This window comes from Saccopteryx leptura, chromosome 3 (genome assembly GCF_036850995.1).
Source record: "Saccopteryx leptura isolate mSacLep1 chromosome 3, mSacLep1_pri_phased_curated, whole genome shotgun sequence".
Classification (NCBI taxonomy): Eukaryota; Metazoa; Chordata; class Mammalia; order Chiroptera; family Emballonuridae; genus Saccopteryx; species Saccopteryx leptura.
Genome location: NC_089505.1, coordinates 135,262,549 through 135,288,727, shown reverse-complemented (window position 1 = coordinate 135,288,727; position 26,179 = coordinate 135,262,549). Strand labels below are relative to the sequence as shown.

Genomic DNA, 26,179 nt, shown 5'->3' with positions numbered 1-26,179 from the left:
GGAGCTCCTAATCTTTTTGTCCTGTGCATTGGACCAGGCATGATAGCTTTTCTTTTTTAAAAAAAGATTTTATTTATTGATTTTGGGGGACGGGGGAGTAAGAAGTATCAACTTGTAGTAGTAGCTGCTTATGTATTGTGTAGTAGTAGCTGCGTATGTATTGTGACCAGGCAAACGCCGGGTTTTGCACCGGCAACCTCAGCGTTCCAGGTCAACGCTCCATTCACCACAGACCAGGCCATGGTGGCTTTTCTGATAACAGCTTTCTTAATTTTAGGTTCATTGAATTCTTTGAGAAAATAAGAATTCAAACGGGAGTCTTCCAAGTTTTTATAGATTAATACACAGTTTAGGTACTTGCTAACTAGGCAGATACTGTTTAAGGACAAACCACACACAGGCATGGTGATGTGGCCTCAAGAAGTGGGTGCACGGTTGATGAACAGCAGACCCTACGCAGCTGTAGAGGCAGAAATAACTCAGTCATCCAGAAGTAATTCCTAAGTTTTTTTTTTTTAAGTTATTTGTTTATCCATGCAGCATATTTTTATTGAGTTTTATGTGCCAGTTACTGTGATTCAGAGGGGACGCACATTCCAAATATGTATTAGTCAGGATTCTTGGTTGTGAGTATAAGAATACAACTCAAATGTCTTAAACACACAGGAAATTTAGTGGCTTATATACCTGGGGGAATGCAGAATGAGCTTCCTTCTCATAGACTAGATCCAGGGGGCTAAGATGGCATTTGGGTTTTATTCCCATATTCTAACTGTGCTTCCCTCTCTAGGGTTAGCTTAACTCCATGGAAATGCTCTCTTCTGGAGATGGGAAGGACAACTGTTGGTGGTCCAAGGCCTCTCTGTCATTATACCATTCAATCCAAAAGGAAAATAGGAACCTTCTCTTTCCAGGATTTGTATATTAATATCATGGAAAGACTCTGCCCAATAGCATGCCTGCACTGAGATCAATCACTGTTATCAAGAGAGTATGGTACTAGTATTTGCCGGGGCCACATGGAAAGCCTACTGCAAACTGCTAGGGAAGGCATTGCAATGAATAGTCTTAGCAGAACCACATGAGATGAAGGAGTAGCGGTTCCGTAATGGAAAGAATGGTCCTGGGAAGACAAATATAGCTGATGTTCATGATTAAAGACTAAATGCCTTCCTCAAGAAATTCTGAGTGTGGTGAAGGAGTTGGTCATATAAACAATTACTGTCGACAGATGAATGTTAACACAGTGCAGATAAGCACAGAGCACTATGTGAACACAGAGTGTGGACCTATAACTCAGATGGGGGGGGGGGTGAGGGATGGTTTCCTGGATATTGTACCCCTTGGTTGAATCTTGATGGACAAATAAACAGGGGTTATCACGTGTATAGTAGAGGGCAGAATCGATATCTTGAGAATAGAAACAACACCAATAAAAGCAGGGAGATAACAAGAGATACAATGAATATTTGCTAAATGAATGATTTGCCTAGAATTGACATTTCTAAGGTTATCTGTGATATATTATTTACTAAATTTGGTGAATATCTTCAAATCTTACTATATTTCTCTGCTGGTATTAATGCTTTCATCTCTGACTTTTCATGACACCATTCCTACCTGGTTCTCTTCCTCATTCATTCACTTGATGAATTGCTCAGGTCAAAAAAACAGAAGGCTCTTGTCTTTTCCTCACATGTACCAAGTCCTGTAGGTACCAGCTTCAAAATAGATTCTGAACTTGATCACAACACTTCCTCTTCCCATGGAACCGGTGCCATATGGGACCTCCTGGGGCCAGTGAAATAGTCCTGCATCTGGTCTTCCTGTTTTCTCCATGTCTCTCCTATTATCAGTTTCCTGCAAGTTGGGCAGAATGATTTTTTTAAAATGTAAATCAGATCACGTTCCTATAGAAAGTGAAATGTGCTAACAATGTGAAAATCTAGTGGAAGAATATTCCAGAAAGAGGGAGGAGCACGTACAAAGGCTGTGTGTTGGGAGAATATTTAGAGTGTTTGAGTACTAGAAGAGACTGTTACAGTGAGCTAAGGGGACTATGGGAGGATGAAGTCTGTGAGGCCTTGCACATTTCTTGTTCCTGGCCCTCCCTGCCTCTATCTCTCAGCTTTCTCTCCAGTTTCTGACTCGCACAGTGAGTGAGCAAGGGAGGGGGAAGGAGATAAAGATCATGAGAGCTTTATTTGAATTGGTTGTAACTAGGCTGGCCCCATGCTCTTGGGCCTGAGGGGTGTTTAAAGCTGTCCCTTTTTTCAGTGGAGTACCTTCTAGGGCCCTCCTGGAGATACCCAGTCAGACTCTCCAACTGCAACTTTAGTGCACATTTTCCTTGGACTTGACTGTTCTCTCTTCTGCAGACCCTGCTTGGCAGGGGGCACTCTCCATGGGTTCACGCTTGTTGGAGTTCGCCCATCCAGGAGGTTCAAATGGACAGAAATTGAAAGGTCTGCAGCTTAGCTCTCTCTTCAGCATTGCCATCTCTGTTCCATGGGAAATACTCATCCCTAATTCCATCAAAGTAAGTGCAGGACTTTCCCCAACTCAGCAGCCTTTGGACTCCACCATCAAAGTGGCCAGTCATTCCCACCGCTTGTAGATTTCCCAGCAGGAGTCAGAGTGCAGGCCATACTTGTGCCTGCTAACATGCTGCTTTGCTATGTGACCCAATATAAGCTCCCTTTATTTGGCTTGAATGAACAGATAGACCCTCCAACACCACTCTTCATTTTTCACCAGCTCACCAACACCCTGTTATAGGAAGGTGTAGCAATTCAAAGCACTGCTCAAAAAGTTCTAGATGATACACTCCAATTAGAAGAGGAGAAGGCTGTCAATATTAAGGGCACTGAGTGTAGTTTCTACTTACTTGCTTCAAGGTCAGGAAGAATCACTTATCCAATTAGTGGGGACACGAGACAGTGACAGCTTTTTCCTAAAATAGATGAAAAGGATGATGCTAGGGAAAGAATCCTGACCCTAATTTAAGAAAGGTGCATTAAAATAATGAGACAGTAATTCAAACGACACATCTAGGGAGATGTACTAGCTAGTCATATAGTTTTTGTTCCTAAGAGTGACCTCTTTAACAGACCAACAGGAAGAAGAAGAGGCAAGAATGCAGAGGTGCCCCTGTGCAGGACTGGCTCGTCCTTAGAACCTTCACACTTGCCAGGGAATTTTCTATATCAGAAAAGTGTCAGCCTGACCAGGCGGTGGCGCAGTGGATAGAGCGTCGGAGTGGGATGTGGAGGACCCAGGTTCGAGACACCAAGGTCGCCAGCTTGAGCGTGGGCTCATCTCGCTTGAGCAAAAGCTCACCAGCTTGGACCCAAGGTCGCTGGCTCAAGCAAGGGGTTATTCACTCTGCTGAAGGCCTGTGGTCAAGGCACATATGAGAAAGAAATCAATGAACAACTAAGGTGTCAGAACGAAAACTGATGATTGATGCTTCTCATCTCTCTCTGTTCCTCTCTGTCTGTCCCTATCTGTCCCTCTCTCTGACTCTATCTCTGTCCCTGTATTAAAAAAAAAAGGTGTCAGATGGAAGAATAGTAAAGGTTACTCAGGAGGTAGATGTTGTTGTTGCTGTTTGTCTTCCCTGATAAATAAAGAGTTTTTATTTACTCAATAAATGCTTTTTTTGAGCAGCCCCCTGTGTTAGGAGCTGAAGAGAGAATAGTAAAGAAGACATTAAAAGGGGGCTTTAAATTCAGTAGTAGATAGAAAAGAATGTTGATTTAGTGTTACCTTGCCATTTGAATCAGGCAAACAAAATGCTTAAAGAAATCTGTAGCATGATCTATAATATTTCTCGGAGAATTTTCCCCAAGAAACAGTGGTTTTTGTCTTAACAGACAGACTAACAGACATTTGGAATTCAAAAGACAGTAAAAAATGGAAGAGAAATTAGAAAGAAATGGATAGGAATGATTAGGAATAAATATTAGATTTAGTAATAATGCCATACTGTTATAACAGTATTTTTATGAGTAACATTTATTGAGTACTCACTATATGTTAGACCCTATGCCAAGCACTTTTATAAATTATATTTTGTTTTCACAACAATAGTTTTGTTATTTCCCCAATTTTATAGATATGGAATTTGAGGCACACCTAGTAGGTGACAGAGCCAGATTTGAAAATGGCCATTTTGGTCTTAGCCACTGCTTCATGCAATCAGGGATGAAAATGCACTAAACAGATTCCCTCAGTCATCAATTCTCCACTGGAGTCAGTTGTAAGCGAGGCCCATCCCCATAGGGTTATTGCAGATAGCCCTTAGTTTCTTGGTCACAAGGGAAAGGTCCTCAACTCTATTTTGTGATTTGTCATTGTGTATAAATAAAAAGAATCTAGTAGATTTTCTCCTGGAACATATTAATTTCATTAATATTACCAACCTTGCCTACTTTGTGTTTGAAAATCAGTGGCATCTTGCTGCAAGCTTTCATCTTACTTGTCTTAAATGAAATCATACCAAAAGAACTATTTGGAAGCAATGAACTTTGGAGAGTTTTCCAGGCATCTGGGACTAGCAAAGCTTTTATGACGTCTTCTCATTGCTTGTGGGATATGTGAGCCCAAAATGCATGGTACCCTTCATAAGGAAGTCTCTCTTTTTCCAGCAGAATTGAGATCCGCTCTAAGAACATTTCCTTGACTGGCTGTCTCCCATTGCTGCTCTATTAGTGATTTTGAAACATCTTTCAGAAGCAGAAAGAAGCTCTGGTCCCAAGATGAGGTGCAGAGAACCCCTAGCAGCGAATTTGACAACATGGAGTCAAGTTTTAGCAATGTCTGCAGGAGAAGAACAGGACCTCATGCTGAGAGTCTCCCAAGTTGAGTTGGCTCTCTGGAAAACAACTGGGTATGGCATTGTTCTTTACTACAGTTTCCACAGGCTAAAAAAAAGTTGTTTATAAAACAAAAGCCACATACAATTTGGTATGGTAACATTTTTGAGAGTTTTGTTTTTGCGCAGCGGAAACCAGGCCTGATGTGGTCATGGTGGAACCAGAGCCAGTTCTGTTACCCCAAAGCACCTCTCCTAAAACACGAGTCTGAGTAAGCCAGGCCTGGCCTTGCCAGGAACAGCCAGTATTGTTTGGCTCTTGGGAGAGACTTCCGGGACAAAATGCTCCGAATGACCACAGCAAAGCTCCACGCCATGCAACAGCGCGCAAACGGCACACCCAATCTCCCATCACTCGCATTGTCAGGAGTGCAAGGAAACCTCCCATGTGTTCTCCTTTCTTCCATTCCAGTGAGAGTGAATCACAGTCATTGTTTCCTGGACGATCTTATGGGGTAGGTCGTCTAGCTTTTCCTCTCTAGCACTAAGACTTCCTGGGCCAGGGGAGACATCTCTCTTGTTTGCAATTCTTCAGTTCGCAGTCAGTGAAAGACGCCAAATGAAACATCCAAGCTTCCTGATGTTTTGAGCCAGATCATGTGAAAACTATAGAAAATCCACGTTTGCTGGCTTTGAGAATGGGAGTAACAAACTACGTTTTTTTTCTCTTTTTGCAAAGGGAGTGAGTTAGCAAAAGGGCCAGAATCACAGTGATAAAGCAAAGCATATAAGAATTTCATTAAAATGTTGGGCCCTAGGAGACCTTCTGCTGACTGTGTCTTCATTTATCCACATGACTTGGATAATTATTGTTCCTCTGCCTGCCACTCTGTGGTGAAAAGTTCAGTTCTGCAAACAAAAATTGGGGGGGAACGTTTCTTATATTTTGGAGGCTACGGTACTATAGACATGATTTGGATAGCTTTTATACATGTACTTTCTTAGGAAAGTGGGAAAAAAATACTTAATTTGTGTGATTCATTCCATGGCACAGTGACTCAGGGCTGGACAGAAACAGACCAAGCTTCTGCCCTCCGGAGGACACATGTGATAACCGGGGGAGATAAACAATAAATTCATAAACTCAGAAATGTGTCATTTAATTTCTAAAAGTAATAATACTTTAAAGAAAAATAAACAAGGTGAGGAGATAAAAAATTATTAGGTGAGGTGGTCAGAGAGGAACCCTTGGAAGAGAAAATATTTGAGCAGAGATCTGAAGCCCGGAGGAGTGAGCCACGCACTGTTCCAGAGGAAGGGCATCCCTGGCAAGGCTGATGGCTTAACCTGAGTGCAGGGGGGAGAGTAAAGTAGTAGTGGTTGAAATTGGAAAGGCAGGCAGAGGCCAGGGCATGCAGGCTCCTATTTGCTATGATAAAAAATAAAGATAGTTATTTCAAATGCTATGGGAAGTCTTCGATTGCTTTGTTTACTATCTCTTCCCAGTTCCAAAAAGAGATCGAAAGAATTTCATCCATTTATTTGACAGGTATTTATTGAGCACAAACTATATACCAGGTTGGGTCCTGTGCTTAAGAAGTTATGACCTTTGTCATCAAATAAGGAGGTAAGAAAATAACAAACATCCAGAACAAAAGTACAATGAAGAAAGTCGCAGAAGAGAGGGAATGATATTATGAACTATGAATAATGTAATAAGAACAAATTATAAATATTAATGCTGTGCATTAGTTACTACTCATGTATTTTTTTCACAATGAATTAATCTCTTATGTACTATTCCAAAGAAACACAAAAACTGAAGTCAGAAAAGCAAAGTACTGCCTGACCAGGTGGAGGCGCAATGGATAGTGTTGGACTGTGATGCAGAGGACCCAGGTTCGAGACCCCAAGGTTGCCAGCTTGAGCCCAAGGTTGCTGGCTCGAGCAAGGGGTTACTCAGTCTGCTATAGCCCCCGGGTCAAGGCACATATGAGAAAGCAATCAATTAATAACTAAGGCGCCGCCATGAAGAATTGATGCTTCTCATCTCTCTCCCTTCCTCCCTATCTATCTCTATCTGTCCCTCTTTATGACTCTCTCTGTCACAAAAAACAAAAGAAAGAAAAGCAAAGTAGTGATACCAGAGGCCAGAAGTGATTAAGGTGAAAAGTCAGGATTTCAATCCAGGTATGTCTGACTGTAAAGCACTGGGTTTACCTTATTGAGAGGAAGGAGCTACCATGACATACAAAGTTTGGGTAAGTCAATATTTATAACTACTGCTTCTAGAAATAAGATACTTTATCTACCAGACTTGGATCAGACTGGTTTCAGATATATATTCCAAAATTAAAAAGCATGACAGTAATAAAATGGGTAGTTAGATCTTGGAAAACAATTCCAAAACACTGTGAGAGAACAGCCCATACGACTTTTCTTTCATAAAATAGGTTATAATCTGTAGTAATAGTGTGCTATTTGTTTGTTCCTCATTTATACCTATATCCTTGCCAGCATCATAGCAGCTATAAGGGCAAAACCTATGTCTGTCTGTTCACCATTGTGTCTCCAGAGCCTAGTATTGGCGCCTAGGACGCAGTAGGAGCTCAATTAATATCAGTTGAATGAATGAATTAATTAAACTTCATCTTATTTCCTTCCAAGGCCATGTACCACTCCAGACAGCATGCAGAGATGGCGGAGAGTATAATAAACATCAGAGGTATTTTACAATTCAAGGCTGACCCATACCGACCCTTTCTTTAATTAAATCTTTCACTTGTGAATGAATCATTTCTTCCATTAATTAAAATAGGATACACATATGTCTCTGTAAAGTATGTGTCAAAAGAAAGCATTCCACCTAAAATATACAGGAGGCACTGACCACCGTGTTGAGTCATCCATCATAATCTGCAAAAAATATCGGCTTTGGAATTAGAACTAGCACAATCATCTCTTATGACCTCAAAACTATTAGTTGCAGGTTCTCAACCAATCTGTCAGCTCCTATGTTAATATAAGGAATCACGCATAGTGTGAAGCCATAAGAGAAACTCTTGCTTTGGAGGGCAGAGCATGCGGCCCCGGCACTCCAGGAATGCCATCATCTCTAATCACTGTTTGGAGCCCATGCTCTCTGGAGACTTGTCTCGATGGTGAGAGCTGGAAGGCAGCCGGTCGCCCTATTTCAAGGTTCAACGCTGGTTTCTCTGGAAGCCAAAATGATCACGGCCAGAAAACTGACGGGGCTGTTGAAGTGGCAAAAGCAAATTTGTGTTTCCATTCACCCTGTGGTCTCCCCCCTAGAAGAAACAAGATGCAAAAAATCTATCTGCAATCTTTAGCTCCAGCAGACAGTGAGCATATTCAGCCATTGTCCAAAATACTTTGCCTCAGAGTCAACTATGCACTACCCAAACACCAGAGGCCTCGATTAAATACCTTAACATGTTTTAAAATCACCATTGGGGATTCTCTAAGCAAGATAAAAAGGAGGGAGGGATAAAGCATTGAGTAACTCAGTTTAACAGCGCCTCAGGTCCCCTAAAACAAGTTTTTAATATCCTGGAAGATTTCAAATGCAGCCATTTTTGAAAAGTAAAAATTGTGAAGACTATTCTCTCAGTGATGCGTCAGGCTCCTCGGGAGCAGGAATGATAAACACTTCCCCTGCATACTTAGGAGGTTGTTTCAGAAGAGGCCAAGTGATTGCTAAACCAGTTGTGGCAAATTGAATGTGTTTTATTACCATACCTTGATGTGAATACTAACCGCTCTTTTACTTTTCCTTCAGATACTGTAAGGCAGCCACAAGAACGCTGCAGGAATGGTAAGGGCCTTTGAGATCATGGGGCTATTTGCAATGGTGGGACGGAGGCCCCGAAGTGAAATGACTTGTCCAAGGCCAAAGGGCAGGTTAAGGGCAGAGCCAGGACTCCCGATTCTGTCTCCTGACTCATAGTCCTGGGCTTTTTCCCCTGTGTCTTTTACACAGGGCTGAGTCACAGGTGATTTATTCCCCCAGAACAGTGCTAGGTACACTGCCAGTGGGTTGATTAATGCGTTGATTCCAGCAGAGTAAGAGACTCAAATCTCTCAAGTACTCAGGAATAAGTCAGTAGCTTTTCTTAGACTAAATTTAAGTCCAAGTTATTTGGATTATTTCAGAGGTTGAACCCAGTCACTATGAGGTTATCTTTCATTTTCTTGGTACTTTCTCCTATTTCTAACACTTCTCTAATTCTTATTGGCTATTTCCAGGGCCAAGATATATATCACTGGGGAAAAAAAGAGGTATGCAAAAGGTTTAACATATATCAGAGATGGACCACAATGTTGGAGAGTTCATTGTTTACATGGTATAGAGTGTTAGGAGCACGGACTCTGGGTTCCAGGTGCCGAGGTTCAAATGCTGTCTTTGACATTTAGAAGATATGTAGTCTAAGAGCACTGATCTTGGGATTTTTAGAGCACTGAGTCTCAGTTTTCTCCTCTGTAAAATGGAAACTACAGTACTTACTTTATAGGATTATCATGAAGATAACTTGAAAAATCGAGATTACTCTTTGAAAATTCCATTTATATATATAGTTTAAAAAAAAATTCCACTGATTTGAGAGAGAGAGAGGAGAGGAGATTGAAGAAAAGAGAAAAAGAGAGGGGAAAAGAGAGAGGGAGGGAGAGGGAGAGAGAGAGGGAGAGATAGAGAGAGAGAAGAGAGAAGCATCAATTCATTATTTCACTAAGCTGTTCCAATTAGTTGTGCACTTATTGGTTGTTTCTCATACGTGTTCGGGACAGGGATTGAACCTGTAACCTCTGCATGCTGGAGGTGGGTGATGGGGAAGAAGGGGGAAGAGGGATGCTCTATTCACTGAGCTCCCTATCGGGCCAATAAATGTAGTTTAATGATATACACACATATCCAAACAGTAATATTAGAATATGAGCAATGAAAAAATTTAGACTATTGAATTTGCTTTTTATCAATTGAAGTCCTAATGATAGGTCATTTTTTTTTTTTTGACAGTGACAGAGAGACTCAGAGAGAGGGACAGAGAGACAGGAAAGGAGAGAGATGAGAAGCATCAATTCTTCATTGTGGCACCTTAGCTGTTCATTGATTGCTTTCTCATATGTGCCTTGACCAGGGGGCTACAGCAGAGTGAGTGACCCCTTGCTCAAGCCAGTGAGCTTGGGCTCAAGTCAGTGACCTTGGGCTCAAGCCAGAGACCTTTGGGCTCAAGCCAATGACCATGAGGTCATGTCTATGATCCTACGCTCAAGCCAGCGACCCTGCGCTCAAGCGGTGACCTTGGGATTTCGAACCTGGGTCCTCCATGTCCCAGTTCGACACTCCGTCCACTGCGCCACCACCTGGTCAGGCAATGATAGGTCTTTTTTCTAAAGCAAAGAACATCCTTTCCTAGGTGATGATGTTATTTCCTCTCTCTCTGCCCCCACCCCATGGCACCCCAGTTTAGGGACCAGTGTTCGTTGTCTGATGGCTGCAGTAGCCTCCTCTCTGGTGGCCTGCCTCTTTCTCTTTTTCTCTATCTCCAATCTAGTTCTTCTGGAGTAACTTTTTAAAAGTACATATTTGGCTATATCATGCTGTAGCTTAAAAGCCTTCAGGCAAATCCTATGGCTAAAGCAGTAGAGTCTGGTTTGAACCCACTATTACAACACACTCCCACAAGCATCATGGCCACACCCTACGTCCTAAACTAACAGGACTCCTCACTGTTCCCTCCACACCCCACACACTTATACACCTCTGTGCGTTTGCTCATGATGTGTTCTTGGCTTGAAATCTTCTTTCTCCACTTCATCACCTACTAAATTCCTAGTCATCCATCAGGGCCCAGCTACAATTTCACCTCTTCAACTACGCCTTTCCTTACTCTATTCCCCTCTTGGCAAAATTAATTACTCCTTGCTCTGTGTTTCATGTTACTTCATCATTATCTCACAAATAGCACTGACCAAATTATATTATATTTTGTTGTATATGTGTCTGTCTCCAACTAGACTTGAGTTAGCAAACAATCGAAACCATTTCTTCTTTCCATGCCTATGGCTCTGTTCCCCACTAAGATCAAATATTAGTAAAATTGGCCCTGGCTGGTTAGCTCAGTTGGTTAGAGCATTGTCCTGAAACACCAAGGTTGTAAGTTCAATCCCCGGTCAGGGCACATATGGGAAGCAACTAATGAATGTACAACTAAATGGAACAACAAATGAATGCTTCTCTCTCTCTCTCTCTGTCTCTCTCTCTCTCTCTGTCTCTCTCTCTCTCTCGACTTCCTCTCTCGGTTTCTCTACAGATCAATCAATCAAAAAATGCTGCTAAAATTGTTTTGGTTTTTTTTTTTAAAGTTATTTAGTTCTTTTTTTTTTCAAACTTATTTTTTATTCATTTTTTAGAGAGGAGAGGGAGAGAGAGAGAGAGAGAGAAAGAGAGAGAGAGAAGAGAGACAGAGAGAGAGAGAAGTGGGGGAGGAGCTGGAAGCATCAACTCCCATATGTGCCTTGACCAGGCAAGCCCAGGGTTTTGAACCGGCGACCTCAGCATTTCCAGGTCTACGCTTTATCCCCTGCGCCACCAGAGGTCAAGCCTAAAATTGTTTTTAAACAGTGCTCTGGGTAGTCCCTCTAAATCCATCACAGTCGACAACAGAGTGAAACATATGTGCCCATCTACAACCAAACTGTGATTGCCATGAATGCAGGACCAGGTCTTCTTTACCTCTTTACCTCCAGTGCCTAATGCAATACCTAGGACCTAATAAAAATTTGTTAAATACATGAAGGCAAAGTACAACATTGTTGCACTATTAGCTGTGAACTTTAAGGAACAATTCTGGGAACCAACAGTAGAGGGTCAGACCCAGACTGTTAAAATACTAGTCATCACACTTCATATCCTAGCGTCTGGGGTGTGGAAATGTAAACTCCAATTGTAAAAGGGGTTCAGATTTGGGAAATAGTTGTAAAGGAACTCAAAACAGTTTCATACACACCTACCACACAGACTGGCTTTCTTGGTAGAAAATATATCTCCCATACACAAGGAAGTTTTAATCATATGGAACTTATCATTCATGCGATAGGATATTTATCTTCATCCTTCTTCACCAAATATTTCCAAATAAGTCTTTATATCCAGTTTCATAGAAAAAATATATCCAGTTTTATAATGTAAGTTGACAGGACAGTAAGATTCATTTTATGGAAATTACCGTTATTACTTTTAGTAATAGCAAACATTTACTGGATCCTCACTGTGTGCCAGACACTGTCTTAGCTGCTTGATCTGTATTATTTTATCTGGTTCACACAGCAGTGCTATGAAGTTGGTACCATGATTATCTCCATTTGCAGATGAGGAAATTGATTCTCAGAGAAGTTAAGTAAATTGCATAACATTTCCTATCTAGTAAATGACAGAAGTGAAATTCAAAGCAAGATATGCCACAATTTAGAAACCATATCCTTAATCATCATCTTTTCATATCTCATGAGAACTCACATTGCATCCTGTATCAGTCAGCTTTTTCACAATAATGCTGTGTAACAACTGCCTCAAAAGTTATTTGCTTAAAACAAGCGTTTATTTTTATGCTCAAAGGTCTGCATATTAACTGTGATCTGACTGAGTTAGGCGGAACTCAGTTGGGTGCGTGTGTGGGTTCAGTTTACATTTGCTTCACGCTTGTTCATTTTGGGGTCTAGGCTAAAGGCACAATGCTACTCAGGGCATTTCATGGTGGGTCACCAGTGCACAAGATTAAACCTAACCTGAGAAAGTACATTTAAGATAATATGTCATGTTCACAAACATTATGTTGGCCAAAGCAAATTGTATGGCAAAATTCAACATTAATAGGGGAGGAAGGTAAAGGCCTATGATGGGACATGGAGGGGAGTAAATATTTACCAAATAATACTACAAAGTATTACATAATTTGTTTGTTTATTTATTTATTGACAATATGTACTCTTTTGCATTTAGGCAGGTATTATTTCATTTTTGCCCTTGAGTCAAAGCACAAAATTCCCAAGCTGCCACTGAAGACTTGAGCCATTCTAGCCCTCACATAGTTCTAGGCTGAGTCCTAAAATGCTGACTATAGAACACTTCAGAATGGTACCATTGTTAGCAGATCCCAAATCCACACTATTCTTCACCTGGCTTGTTGTCAGGTTTATAAAGATGTTTATGTTTTTAAAAACCCTGTAATAAAAATTTGATTTCCTCAAGAGCAATGTATTTTCAGAAACCCAGAAGCTCTTTTAAAGAATCATAGAAGAAGGTCAGAGCTTTTAGAGCCAGGTTGGCAGGTACTTAGTTCAACCTCCTCATTTTACAGACGAGGAAACAAATAGTTTCAGTTTCAAACTTTCAATCACTGCATACAGTGGGTTACATTTTTTTCCCCCGCAATAAAAGCAATGAGGAAAAAAATCTGGGGCCACCTTAACATGTCTTACTGTAATTCTATAACAGGGACCTCTGTTCAGTTTGTTTTATGAGAATCCTCTTATGACCTGCTAACTTTATCGCTATAACCAATTTTCCTAATTGGCTATGAAAAATAAAAATTACATCTTTCTATGTCTCTGTCTAATCTTGGGGATCTTCTGCTTATAGAGCTGGCAGAAGAGCTGTAAGACACCTGGTAACCTGTTCCAGGATCCTGAGGACATCTAAGGCTGTTTTCTACATGGGAGAGAGAAAACCAAGCCCAGTTTTCCAGAAGAGGTACTACAGGTATCTTTCTCAGTAGAGCACTTTCAATATTTAGTTAACATTTGCCCCTATTAGATCTACTGAGATTTAGAATTGAGTATATGCTGGAATGAATGTGGGAGCAAAGATCAGAAATATCTAAGGTGAAAAGTACAATTTATTGACTACCTGGTAGGTGCCAGGTGGGTGCTAGGTATTAGGTGATGACGTGAACAAGTCAGAGAAAGATCCTGTGTTCGCGGGGCTTCCAGTCTAGCCTGATAGGTAGCTAAGCGTTATCAAGCAAAAGCACAGGATGTCATGGAAGTGTGTAATGCAGGATTTAACCTAGTGTATATGGGGAGGGGCCGAGGGGTAGTCAGAGAAGGTCCCCCAGGGAAAAGAACGTTTTCAATAGAGCATTTGGGAGGCTGAGGTAGCGAGCTTTCCAGGCAGGGGAAAGAGCAGTTCTAAAGGTCTAATGGAAATGGGAAATGGCCGAGGAAGCCAAGGCTAAGCAAGAAAGGAGAGACTCACATGAGACTAGATAGGCAGTCAGGGCTCAGATGGGGGGTGGGCTGCTCATAAGATGACAGCAGAGTTTTGGACCTTATTCTAAGGGCAAAGAAAAGACATTGATTTTTTTTTTAAGCTAGCGAGAGAGAGATACAAGAAGACAGTCAGACAGACAGGAAGGGAGAAAGCTGAGAAGCATCAACTCATAGTTGCAGCACTTTAGCTGTTCCTTGATGGCTCTTCATGCGTGCCTTGACCAGGGGGCTCCAGCTGAACCAGTGACCCCCTTACTCAAACCAGTTACCTTGGGCTTAAGCCAATGACCATGAGATCATTTTGATGATCCCATGCTCAAGCCAGCGACACCAAACTCAAGCTGGTGTGCCTGTGCTCAAGGCAGCGACCTTGAGGTTTCAAACCTGGAAACTTAGCCCTAGGAAACTAAATCCTAGGTTGATGCTTTATCCACTGCACCACAACTGGTCAGGCAAGAAATGGAATGTTTTGAAGTAGGGGGATGGCATACAATAATTGGATTTGCATTTTTGGAAAGAACACTTTGGCTGTCTGTACTTTCAAAATTAAATTGAAGAGGTGAAATAAAAGATTTGGGAAATGTAAGAAAATCACATGCCAAAAAAAAAAAATAATCTGGAGCTGGTGAATCCAAATATTCAGCCCAGGTTGGCTGTGGATTTTCAACGTGGACAGTCAGACCAGTGTGTGCGCGCATGTGTTTGTAGGCTGCATAGGGCATACTGAAGTTTTTTTTCTTCCTAATCTTCCCTACAATTTCCAGACAGCCCAGGAATAACATCATTCTTTGAAGTTTGAAAACGTCTCCAAGAACATGCTGGTTAAAAGACAAGAACAGCTCCAGAGTTAAAGCTGGCAAGCTGGACACATACATGCATTTAGCCCCCTTTCTTCCCGAAACTCACTACCACAGGAACAAAGAGAGAAAAGGTGAAAACAGCAGAAATGTGTGCAGGACTGGTGATTGACCCACCTACTAAATCAACAAAGCCACAGCTAAGCCTGCAATGGGCAACTCCAGGTGGCCCTCCTACAAGCCAAGAACACCAAAAACTGCCAATAAACTATCAGAAGCTAAGGGAGAGGCAGCTCTCAGAGGAAACCTCCCCTGCTGACACCTTGTTCTTGACTTCTAGTCTCCAGAACTGTGAGACGATACATCCTTGACATCCAATCTGTGGTACTTTGTTATGGCGGACCTAGGAAACCAGTACACGTGGTACCTGACGGCTTGCTTCTCTGCCATCCGTAAAGGGAAGGACCATGTCTCTGAATCTTCCTCTGAAGGAAGGAGCAAGGAAAGGGAGAAAAGAAGAGGGGGTGGGGGAGAAGCAGGTAAGGGCCAACACGTGCCTAGATCTACTCTGACCCCAGCTGCAGAACCTGACTCTGAGGAGGTGGAGTTATACTTCTGTTTATAATTCTTTTACCATTGGAACATATTTATGTGCTATGTTTGTAGTTGAAAAAGAAATATACACAAACAGGCACATATACCAAAGAAAAATGGAAAGAAAGTTCTTCTACCTCAAGATTTCCAAATATTCCAAGGGGAGGATAACTAATTGGTAATATCAAAGTTAATAAAGGATGTTGAGGTTAATAAAAAAATGAAAGATATTGTATTTAAATTTGTTTGTTCTGAGTATTCCCCTAACAAAGTGGGCTGAGTGCATGGGGGCCGGCTGGGCTCTGTCTTACAGAGCCAGGGGACACTGACCCAGGGCAGTCCTTCTCAGACTTGCTTGGGAACATTTAGAAAATTTTCCAAAAATTGACCCTGGATGGATATAGAGAATAAAGTAATAGCTATCACTGCCACCCTGTTGTCCAAGCTCCAGGACATGATACATAAAACACTCACAGCCTCTCTGTGGTCCAGAGGTTAAAAATTATTAACTGAAATAAACTGAAATAAAAAGAGTCACATCTGCCTTGGTCCGCAATTCATTTTTCCAGACAGTTTTGGCCTGCATTGCAGGGGGGGAGGGGGCGCGCGCGCGCGCGCGCGCGCGCACACACACACACACACACACACACACACACACCCCACCCCACCCCTGAGGGAGAGCAGAGGCAGCTGCAGAAGCCAAAAACCTCCCCACTCCTAATTAAACCTCCAAGTTTCCAGGCAACACAGCCAAGGAGAAAAATCATTTCTAAGCTGAAGTTCCCCAGCCCCCAGCCCTCAGCCCCCCAGCCCCGGCAAAGGAAACGGGTCATTTGGTTTAATCGGCCCACGTGCACATTCTCTCTCCCCAGGTTGCCAAGACGGGGCCTGTACCTAGCAGAGGTATTTGTGTAATCAAAGCTTCTGGAACTTTCCCTGCCAAGGCTACCAATGTGAATAGGCTCCTGAGGTAAAAATGTTCCCTCCTGCTGGGGACGGCGCCCTTGAAGTCTACATCAAAATCAAGTCAGGGTCACAGCTGTTGCGGCACCCCACGGCGGAAAACTTGCAAGAAATCCTAGCCTGTACTACTGCTTTGCCTCAGGTCTACAGGAAACAGGCCCCAGTTGGGAAAGGGAGAGGGAGAGGGAGAGAGAGAGAGATACAGAGAGAGACCAACTCGTTCCATTTAGTTGCTCCGTTGTTTCTCATACGTGCCCTGATCAGGGATCCAAACTGCGACCACGGGGGCGGGGACGATGCTCTATTCACTGAGCAACCCGGCCAGGCTAGCTGGGAATATGCTTTCAAAAGGCCAACTCTTCTAACTAGTACTCTGGGGTGGAAAACAACGCCACTCTAGAACCACCTTGACCCTTCATCAAGGCAAATTCCACCCAGTCACTAAGAACCACAAGGTGGCAGCAGATTAACTCTTCAAATGCCAGTATGGGATCAAAGAGGGAAGAGTTGGGCCTGAAAACTGCATCTGATCACTTCCCTAAAAAAAAAAAAAAAAAAAAAAAAGGCTCTGTGCTCAAAGGTCTTTGGCTTGCTTTGGAAAAAATACTATGGGGAGAAGATTGCTTCCTGGTCATGCATTCATATGGTGGCTCGAGGCAGGGTGCAATTGTGTATGCTCCAGGATTCCTGACTTAGACACTTGGTTCAAGGAACTAAAAAAATCCTTTGGGGAATTATTTTTCATGTTCAGTTTACTTTAATAAATACTAAAAGCAATAAGAAATGCATTCCGTTTTCCAGGGACAGTGCTATGGACGGGCCCCTGCCCTTGGGGAGTGTGGGGAACACAGGCATTAACCGAATAAATACCTTGTAGTTATCCACTTTGGGTTAGTAAAGGAATGAGACTCAAACTTGCTGTGAATAAAAAGGAAAGATCGAAGTTAAGGGACAACAAGCTTGTGAAGATCATTTTACATCAAACGTCTCTGATATGGCAGGTCTTCTGTTTTTAGGGTGAGCAAGGCCTAAAATATGGGAGCTGACAGAAACTTTGCCAGCACTGGCTAAAAATGCTTGCTGTTCAGGTGACAAGGAAAACAAATCATTCTCCTGGGTATTCCAGCCTCTGCAAAGTATCACCCCCCATTCTGCTTATTAAACTTCTCCACAGATATAAAAATACTGTGGTGTTGATTGGAGTAGTGAGCTAGAAAGGAGAAATTGATTCACTTTAGAAAGGGGAGAGGGAGCTACCAGCCAAGAGAGGAATCAGTCTAGAAAGGGAAGAGAAGGAGGGCGTGAAAAGATAAGTGCTTTTGTAGTTACCGTATTTCCCCATGTATAAGATGCACCTTTTTTCAAAAATTTGGGATCTAAAAACTGGGTGCGTCTTATACAGTAGTTGTAGATTTTTTAACTTGCATTTGCCTCTTTTTCACATGGATGAGGAGTTGTATGCATTTTATAATGAATAAAACTTGAGCCCAGTAACTTTATGTAATACATTTTTTTTTTCAAATTGCGGGACCCAAAATTAAGATGAGTCTTATACATGGGAGTGTCTTCTACATGGGGAAATATGGTAGGTTTAAGAGACTGGAGGAAGACAAGGAGAAGGAATGAAACTACAGACAGCCAGCCATAACTGTGTAATATATATGACTAGAGGGAGGGAAAGGTGATTTTCAGATGCTTTGCTGTACATTTGGGATTCTTTTCACTATGCTTCAAGAGAACTCAGTAAAGATTAAAATTGCTTTATAATTATTTCTATTTCTGGGACTGGGAGGCCACTGACGACACAAGCAAGCTCCAGTGGTACACCACTCTCTTCCTTTTGCCACCTGTCTGGGTAGTAGGACAGTCCCCAGATTTTCATTTCTTTCAGGAAAAGCCATCCAGGATCTCAAGTAGGTTACACAAAACTTAAGTATTTATCATGTTAATCCTAATTTTTTATTCTTCAATGGGCAAACTTAGAGTTTAAATTCTAGTCTATTTTATCAAAAGCATAGGAAGCATCACGGTAAAATAACTCTCTGATCGTCAAGCACTTTTGGATGGTGATATTGTTTTTGTTTTAAATCACCCACCCTTCTCATGTTGGGTACAAGGCAGGGCTAATAAGCGATGGACGTGGGGCTCATAGTGGCCCACTAGTCTAGCTTCTTATTTGGGATAAGAATGGCCTGACCAGGCGGTGGCGCAGTGGATAGAGCATCGGACTGGGATGCTGGGATGCAGAGGACCCGGCTTCGAGACCCCGAGGTCACCAGCTTGAGTGTGGGCTCATCTGGTTTGAGGAAAAGCCCACCAGCTTGAACCCAAGGTCGCTGGCTCCAGCAAGGGGTTACTCGGTCTGCTGAAGGCCCACGGTCAAGGCACATATGAGAAAGCAATCAATGAACAACTAAGGTGTTGCAATGCACAACGAAAAACTAATGATTGATGCTTCTCATCTCTCTCCGTTCCTGTCTGTCTGTCCCTGTCTATCCCTCTCTCTGACTCACTCTCTGTCTCTGTAAAAAATAAATAAATAAAAAAAAAAAAAAAAAAAAAAAGAATGGTTGTCTTTGAGAACCTTATATGAATTAGGTTTTGAGGTCCTGATCATGCTTCCATGCCTTTATACATCTTTTCCCTCAGCCAGATTCTCTTCACCTCTACACACCTCTTTATCACCCAGCTATGTCTGGTGTACTTAGCAAAAGACTACTCTAATGTGAAGACTATTGAAATGTCCCAGCCTCTGTGAAATCTGCCCTGACCTGACTACTCACCCATACTCTCTTGTACATAACTCACCCCATGGAGCTGCAATATTGTTTTCATATCAACCTTCCCAATTATAGTTAAGACACAAATGATCTTTGTATCTTTAGTGCCCGGTACAGTGCCTGATGCAGCACAATTGATGCTCAATAAATGAGTGGGCAAAGAGCTGTCATATATCTTGTCATTTCATGCTGAGAAAGGCCTGCTTTTGAAAAGCCATCATTTTCCAATCACTTAACCTACAATTCAAACTTCAGTAGGTGCTAGGGATCAATTACTCATCCCTCTAATTATAGTATGTATATCTAATTTTTCAATTGGCAGTCTCAGAACAAAGCTCACTCAAATTCAGAGAGAGTGGAGGAAAATGTTCCAATAAGATGACTTTCTGACCAACAGAGCTGTAGGAATATAGTTCTCAAAGCCTTTAGCAATATATTTTTGTGCCTATTCTGTTTCTGACAGGCAACTATTCCTTTTTAAAATATTTACTTTTTAAAAATATAAAAGTATTCTATGCTCATTAAAAATTTTGCAACATAGAGAAAAGCAGAAAAGAACAAAACAGTTTTCAATCAGAGTCTCACTATGTAAATAGTGAGTCTGTAACATGTTGGGGTATGAATTACTCTCCTACTTATGGAATTTAATAAAAACCAGACGACAGCTCGTGCTGTCTGCTCAGATTGGAGCCAGCCTCCCCAGCAAATGCAGCGGTGGATTTCCAAGCTGGTTGCTGCAGCACACATGCAGAGAGCGCCTGTAGGCACACCCTGGTAAGCCACACTGGGTGGGGGCATTGAATTAATGGAAAGGGTGAATTATCATGGTTGGGTGCCTTTGCTTGATCCTGGGGAGCTTTGTACATTGCCAACCACTTTTCAGTTCTCTTCAAATCACCTGAAGTCATGACAAGCCTCAGGCTGCAGTTCCTTTCAGCTCCCATTCATTCAATTACTGGTCAATCCTTTCATGCCGCAGTGACGCTCATGAGGCCATTCATAAAAATCAGGGGGCCTCCTCAACAGCCCCAGGACCTCTACCACTGATTTTCTTAAATGAACTAACCTTGAGCTCCCATAATACATGACTAGCATCCAGCATGACATTCTCCTTGGACCCTCAGCGGCAACGTCGGCACTGGTCGGCACTGTCACTTGTTAGTGTAATGGGCAAACAGCTCACTGGAAATGATCACGGCAGAATGATGCCCTTATTAAAGTAAATAAGCGGAGAGAGGCCGCTTTCAGCCTGGCAGTGTAGGCACTCAGGAAACCTCGTCAAAGAGTTGGCACTCTCCTATCTGCATGCGGGACCAGCCCGAGAAGAGCATACACTACTCTTGAACACTGGAGTGGAGTTCCACATGTGCAATATAGTTATTTTATTTAATGTAAAAAGAATTTCTGGGCCTTGAGTAATGAATCAGCTTTGTAACTAAACAAGGTTTATCTGTTTGTTCTTGTTTTTGTTAGGCACCAAGTTCGTTACTGGGGACAGAATGATACACATGATAGTCCTACGTGGTGGGAAAGGAATTTAGTATTTATTGAACGCTTACTCTGTGCTTGGCTGTGCTAGGTGTTTTTTTTGGGTTTTTTTAATTAACACATTTTAACTCAACAAAGTGTGAATTAGTATTTCTTGTCATTTTACATTAGGAGAAATTGACGCTCAGGGAGCTATTTACTTTTCTAACTCACACTGTTGTGATTTTGAACAAAAGCTCACCCTCGCCCCCCAACACACACACACCTAAGTCAGTTCCACAGAGCAGCAGGGAGAAACATTTTAGCGCAGTGGGCGGGGCTTCTGTCTGACCTCACAGTTGGCTCTGCCAGGCTCTGACTCAGCCTGACTCAGGAGTGACACCTCCGCAGAGAAGCTGCTGGCCTGAGCTGCAGCAGGGTAGCCTCGCAATCAGGTGGGACTGTTCCTCTGCTTTGCAGACCTCTAGTTTTGAAAGAGGCCTTAAAATCTCTCTATCCTTCCAGCTAAGCTTTAGTCTTACCTCCTCTTTCCCTGACAATGCAAAAGAGGACATGGTGGGGCCTGACCTGTGGTGGCGCAGTGGATAAAGTGTTGACCTGGAAATGCTGAGGTCGCCGGTTTGAAACCCTGGGCTTGCCTGGTCAAGGCACATATGGGAGTTGATGCTTCCTGCTCCTCCCCCTTCTCTCTCTCTCTCTCTCTCTCTCCTCTCTCTCTCTCCCTCTCTCTCTCCTTTCTAAAATGAATAAAAAAAAAAAAAAAAAAAAGAGGACATGGTGGGATGTATTTGACGCATCGGTAGATTCAGGTGCACTTGTGGCCACAGGTACAGGTCTTGATTTTTTTTGAGTCCTGATATTTTGAGCTATTTTGGTTCCTAAACCATACAGTGGCACCATGGTTACCTTACAGGGTTATGATTGTGGTTCTTGAAATGTAAGAACCTGTGGCTCACACAGCACATGGAATATTTCAGCTGTCCATAAACATTAGTTTTTGTCCCTTTACTGCTTTCCAAGCTCTACTAGCACAGACCTATATGTTCAGACCTGTTCCATGTTCTAAACTATTCACTATTTTTTTTTCTGTGTGTTAATCTTTGTCCCACCAACCACTTCTCCTCCCCTACTAGTTAACCTTAAGTTCTTCCAGGGAATAGATCATGTCACATATTAACACCTTTCAGAAAGTACAGCCCATATTAAAAAACAAAAACAAAAACTTGATTCATTGATTCTGTCCTGTTGACACCACCTTCTGACTGCTAAGCAGTATACTAGCAATGTTATACGGAACCCAGCTCATACTGGCTTGTGAGAATCCTGTCAAGTTTTCAGACAATTTGCGAGCGGGTTGTTAAACTGTGGGTAGCTTAAATTTTGCTATAGTAGGAGTATTTACACCACAGAAATTGTCAAACACTACAAATCAGAGCTTTGCTCCATTCCCACCCCAAACACAAACAAAGAACCAGCTGTGTGCTAGTTTTCTTAATAGTCTAATTTCTGGTGCATCGTTTCAAGAAGCTTCCAGATGATAGCTTCATTTCGCCAAAGCAGAAGCCTGTAGAGCAGTGTTTCTTGACCGCTGGTCTGCAGACCAGTCCGCCAGAAATTTTGTGCCAGTCCACAGAATGTTGTGTCATTCTGATGTTGTATGAAGATTATAAACCCAATGATCTTAGTCGAATCTGCTCATATTCAGGATGATTTCTGCCTTAGCAGTCCCTGAAATAATTCTCTTATTTTCACTGGTCCCCAAGTGTAAAAAAGGTTGAAAACCAATGCTGCAGAGTATCTTAAGACTCCCAATAATGATAACAGGGTTTCTAGCCTTAGAATTGGAACTTTAAAGATCTCACTTAGTTTAACCTCCCTTCTAATGCAGAAGTATCTTCTTTAACATGCCTGGTGAATGTGCACCTGGTCTACAGAACACCCTTAAGGATAGGGAGTCATTTATTATCTTCCAGGAAACCTTTCCCATGGAGAACTCCAAGATTGTTTTAAGGTTCTTCATAATAATCTGTTACGACCTCTTCTGTAACTTCCACAAATTGTTCCTGGATCTGCATGTTTCTTGTCGCAGAGCAGAAGGTCTACGCACTCTCCGAGTGGCAGCATTGAGCACTCCCAGTGCTCCCCTTTGTCAGGCCTTCATTTTCCAACTGTTATGACCCCCTCAACACTGTGGTTATCCGGAACGGAACAAAATAGTCTCGATTTAGCCAGTTCAGTACAGTAAAGTGAGACTTTTAGCTTGTGTTATACTTAAAAAAAATTAGTTCTTTCCATGGGCATAATTTTCAAGCTGGGCCACCTTAGTGATGTACCTAAAACAATTCATTTTATGAACTCAGCACTTCACATTTATGGTGGTCATATTCATATATCATCTTCTCATTATTGATGCAGTATTTTTTGAGTACTGGTTTTGGTATTGATCATATTAATTTAATATTTTAGTTTTATGACCTCTTCTAGAGGCTTTCCTATAGATACATTTTAAAGACTGAATAAAAATATTCAACCAGTTATGGTTTTTAACCTAACTACTATTATTCATTATTTGTCACTGCTTTTTAATCAACAATGGTAGTAAATTTAATGTTGTATATCTTGTTTTTAGTGGAACAGCCAATTTCTTGTAATCATCTACTTGTTTTCTAATTTGCTTGTAAATTTTGGATTTAATAATTGATTCTAGAATTTTGTCTTGAGAAAAAACTCACCAATCAGTACTTTCTGATAGCCATCTTTTCCTGTTTGTTGAAATTCAAGATGATATTGTAATACTTTTTTTTTTTTTTTTTTTTTTTTTTTGCACTTTTCTGAATCTGGAAACAGGGAGAGACAGTCAGACAGACTCCCGCATGCGCCCGACCGGGATCCACCCGGCACACCCACCATGGGGCGACGCTCTGCCCACCAGGGGGCGATGCTCTGCCCATCCTGGACGTCGCCATGTTGCGACCAGAGCCACTCTAGCGCCTGAGGCAGAGGCCACAGAGCCATCCCCAGCGCCCGGGCCGTCTTTGCTCCAATGGAGCCTTGGCTGCGGGAGGGGAAGAGAGAGACAGAGAGGAAGGTGCGGCAGAGGGGTGGAGAAGCAAATGGGCGCTTCTCCTGTGCGCCTTGGCCGGGAATCAAACCCGGGTCCTCTGCACGTGTAATACTTTTTTTGATAACTCTCCCATTCACTTTGATGTTACATGGATTTTAAGTCATGGGATTCTTACAAGTCTTAATCACTTTCTTTTAAATAATTTGTCTGATCTATCAGTGCATTGCTGTCCAGTAGAAACCTGATGTAAACCACAATGGCAAGCCACTTAAATAATTTTAAAATGTCTAATGACCACATTAAAAAAATAAAAAAGAAACAGGTAAGATTAGTTTAGCCTGACCTGTGGTGGAACAGTGGATAAAGCATCTACCTGGAAATGCAGAGGTTGCCGGTTCGAATCCCTGGGCTTGCCTGGTCAAGGCACATATGGGAGTTGATGCTTCCAGCTCCTCCCCCCTTCTCTCTCTCCTTTCTCTCTCTCATCTCTAAAATGAATAAATAAAATAAAAAATTTAAAAAAAAAGATTAGTTTAACTGTGTATCTCTAAATTATAATAATTTCAACCTATAATTTATATAAAATTATTAAGGAGATATTGTACATTTTTATACTAAGTCTTTCAAATCTAGTGTGTATTTTACACAAACAGTAAATCTTAATATGTACTAGGGCTCAAAAGCCACATGTAGCTAGCCGTTATATTGAATCATGGACTTAATTCTGATTTCAAGGTGCCTGGAAATTAATTATTGTTGTTATAATTAATGTAATTATATATATAAATAAATTTATTTATTTACCTTATACTTCATTCCCATTTTTATATTATTTGTTCTTTCCTTTTCAGAATGAAGTTCTCACTCACAGTCAAGAAGGCCACAGCTAAATAGGGGCGAGTGGCCTTGCTTTCTCTTTGTCTATTAATATTAACGAGAGTACCTTTTACAGTTAAGAACCATAAAGAAAGCTCGTTAAGAGCAACAACATCCCCTAACACACAACTCTCCCTAGAACCACAAAATGGGTATGTTACATAGGCCTGGGAGCTAATTCTCTCCAGATGTTTGCAAAGCGAGCAAGACGAAAAGGTGGAAACTGAAATTACTAAACACTTAATAAGGAGCTGATGGACCAAGGCCCCAGGGTTGGCTCGCAATAAGGGGAACACAGAGACCCTGTTTGTTCAGTGGAACTTCAAAGCCTGCCTATAAACTCCCAGGAAAGGTGAGAGGCAAAAACACTGCAGAGAACCCAGCATTCCTGCAAAGTCAAACCGGAGACTGACTCGAGATGCTTCCCCTGGTGCTTGAGAAGAAGACTGAAGGGCAGATCTGGTGAGCAGATGTTTGACTTTTGTTTATGCCCATTCTTACATACAGTGTGTGCATGTCGGATATAGGCGTTTCTCAAGCTAGGCCAACAGGGACAAACCAATTAAACATTCAGTTAAAAAAACAAAAAAGAGAAAATGTCTTTTCTGTTCTAAGTATTACTCTTCACCAAAACCATAAAATTGCTAATGAGACATAGCAGATCCACATAAAGTTGATTATATTTATCTTTATTTTTTCTTCCTATCCTCCCTTTAATAGTGGGATGAACAGCATGGAGTTTTGGCTAAGGTCATAATTAAAGAAGAAGGAGGAAGACTACTTCATCAGCTGTGGTAGCATTTGGAAGTCTGATAAGTTATCCCTTTGGTTACTTCGGAGGTGAAAGGCTTCCAGGATCCAATCCGGTAGCTTTTTGTTTTTGTTTTTGTTTTTCCTTCTATTGCTAGTCACCATGACCTTCAAGGTATATGCTGTTTTCCTTTTATATCTCTTTTGGGCATTCAAAGTGAAACAATGAACAATGGCAGCCCCAAAGGAAGACAGAAGTGATCAAAAGTGATCATCTTGCCCAAGCAAAACAGCTGCCATGGAGGAAGATGGGGCTGGCTCTCCTTCAACAGTTACCAAGAGAAAAGCAAACTCCGCTGTTAGAAATTAAGGCAAAACTCCATCTTCTCCTTGGAGAATCAAACAAGTAGGTCCATTGCCTTTAAAACTCTTGTATTTTTTAGAACCGAATAAAATGGTTAGTTAAATGCATAATCTCTTTAGACTGAGGTAGACCTAGGTTGGATTCCCAGCTTAGCTATTTAGTAGGTATGTAAACTTTTAGGTAGTTTAACCTCTCTTCAATTTTAGTTTCCTTATCTTACAAACAGGGCATGAAAATAATACCTCTTTTTAAGACTCTTGTGAGGATTAACTGAGGTATACATGCAAAATGCTTACCTCTTATAGCCCAATTCCTGACACAGGTAAGAGATAACTAATGATACTCAAGGTGATATAGCCCATCCTTATTATCTACCATCTCAGGCTTCTGTTCAGCTCT

General features: G+C 41.7%; 1 pseudogene; it reads left to right on the top strand.

The window, feature by feature from the left end:
• The first annotated feature begins 438 nt into the window (after positions 1–438).
• The window catches only part of LOC136398319 (small ribosomal subunit protein uS2-like), a 29,848-nt pseudogene continuing 4,107 nt past the window's right edge, over positions 439–26,179 (top strand).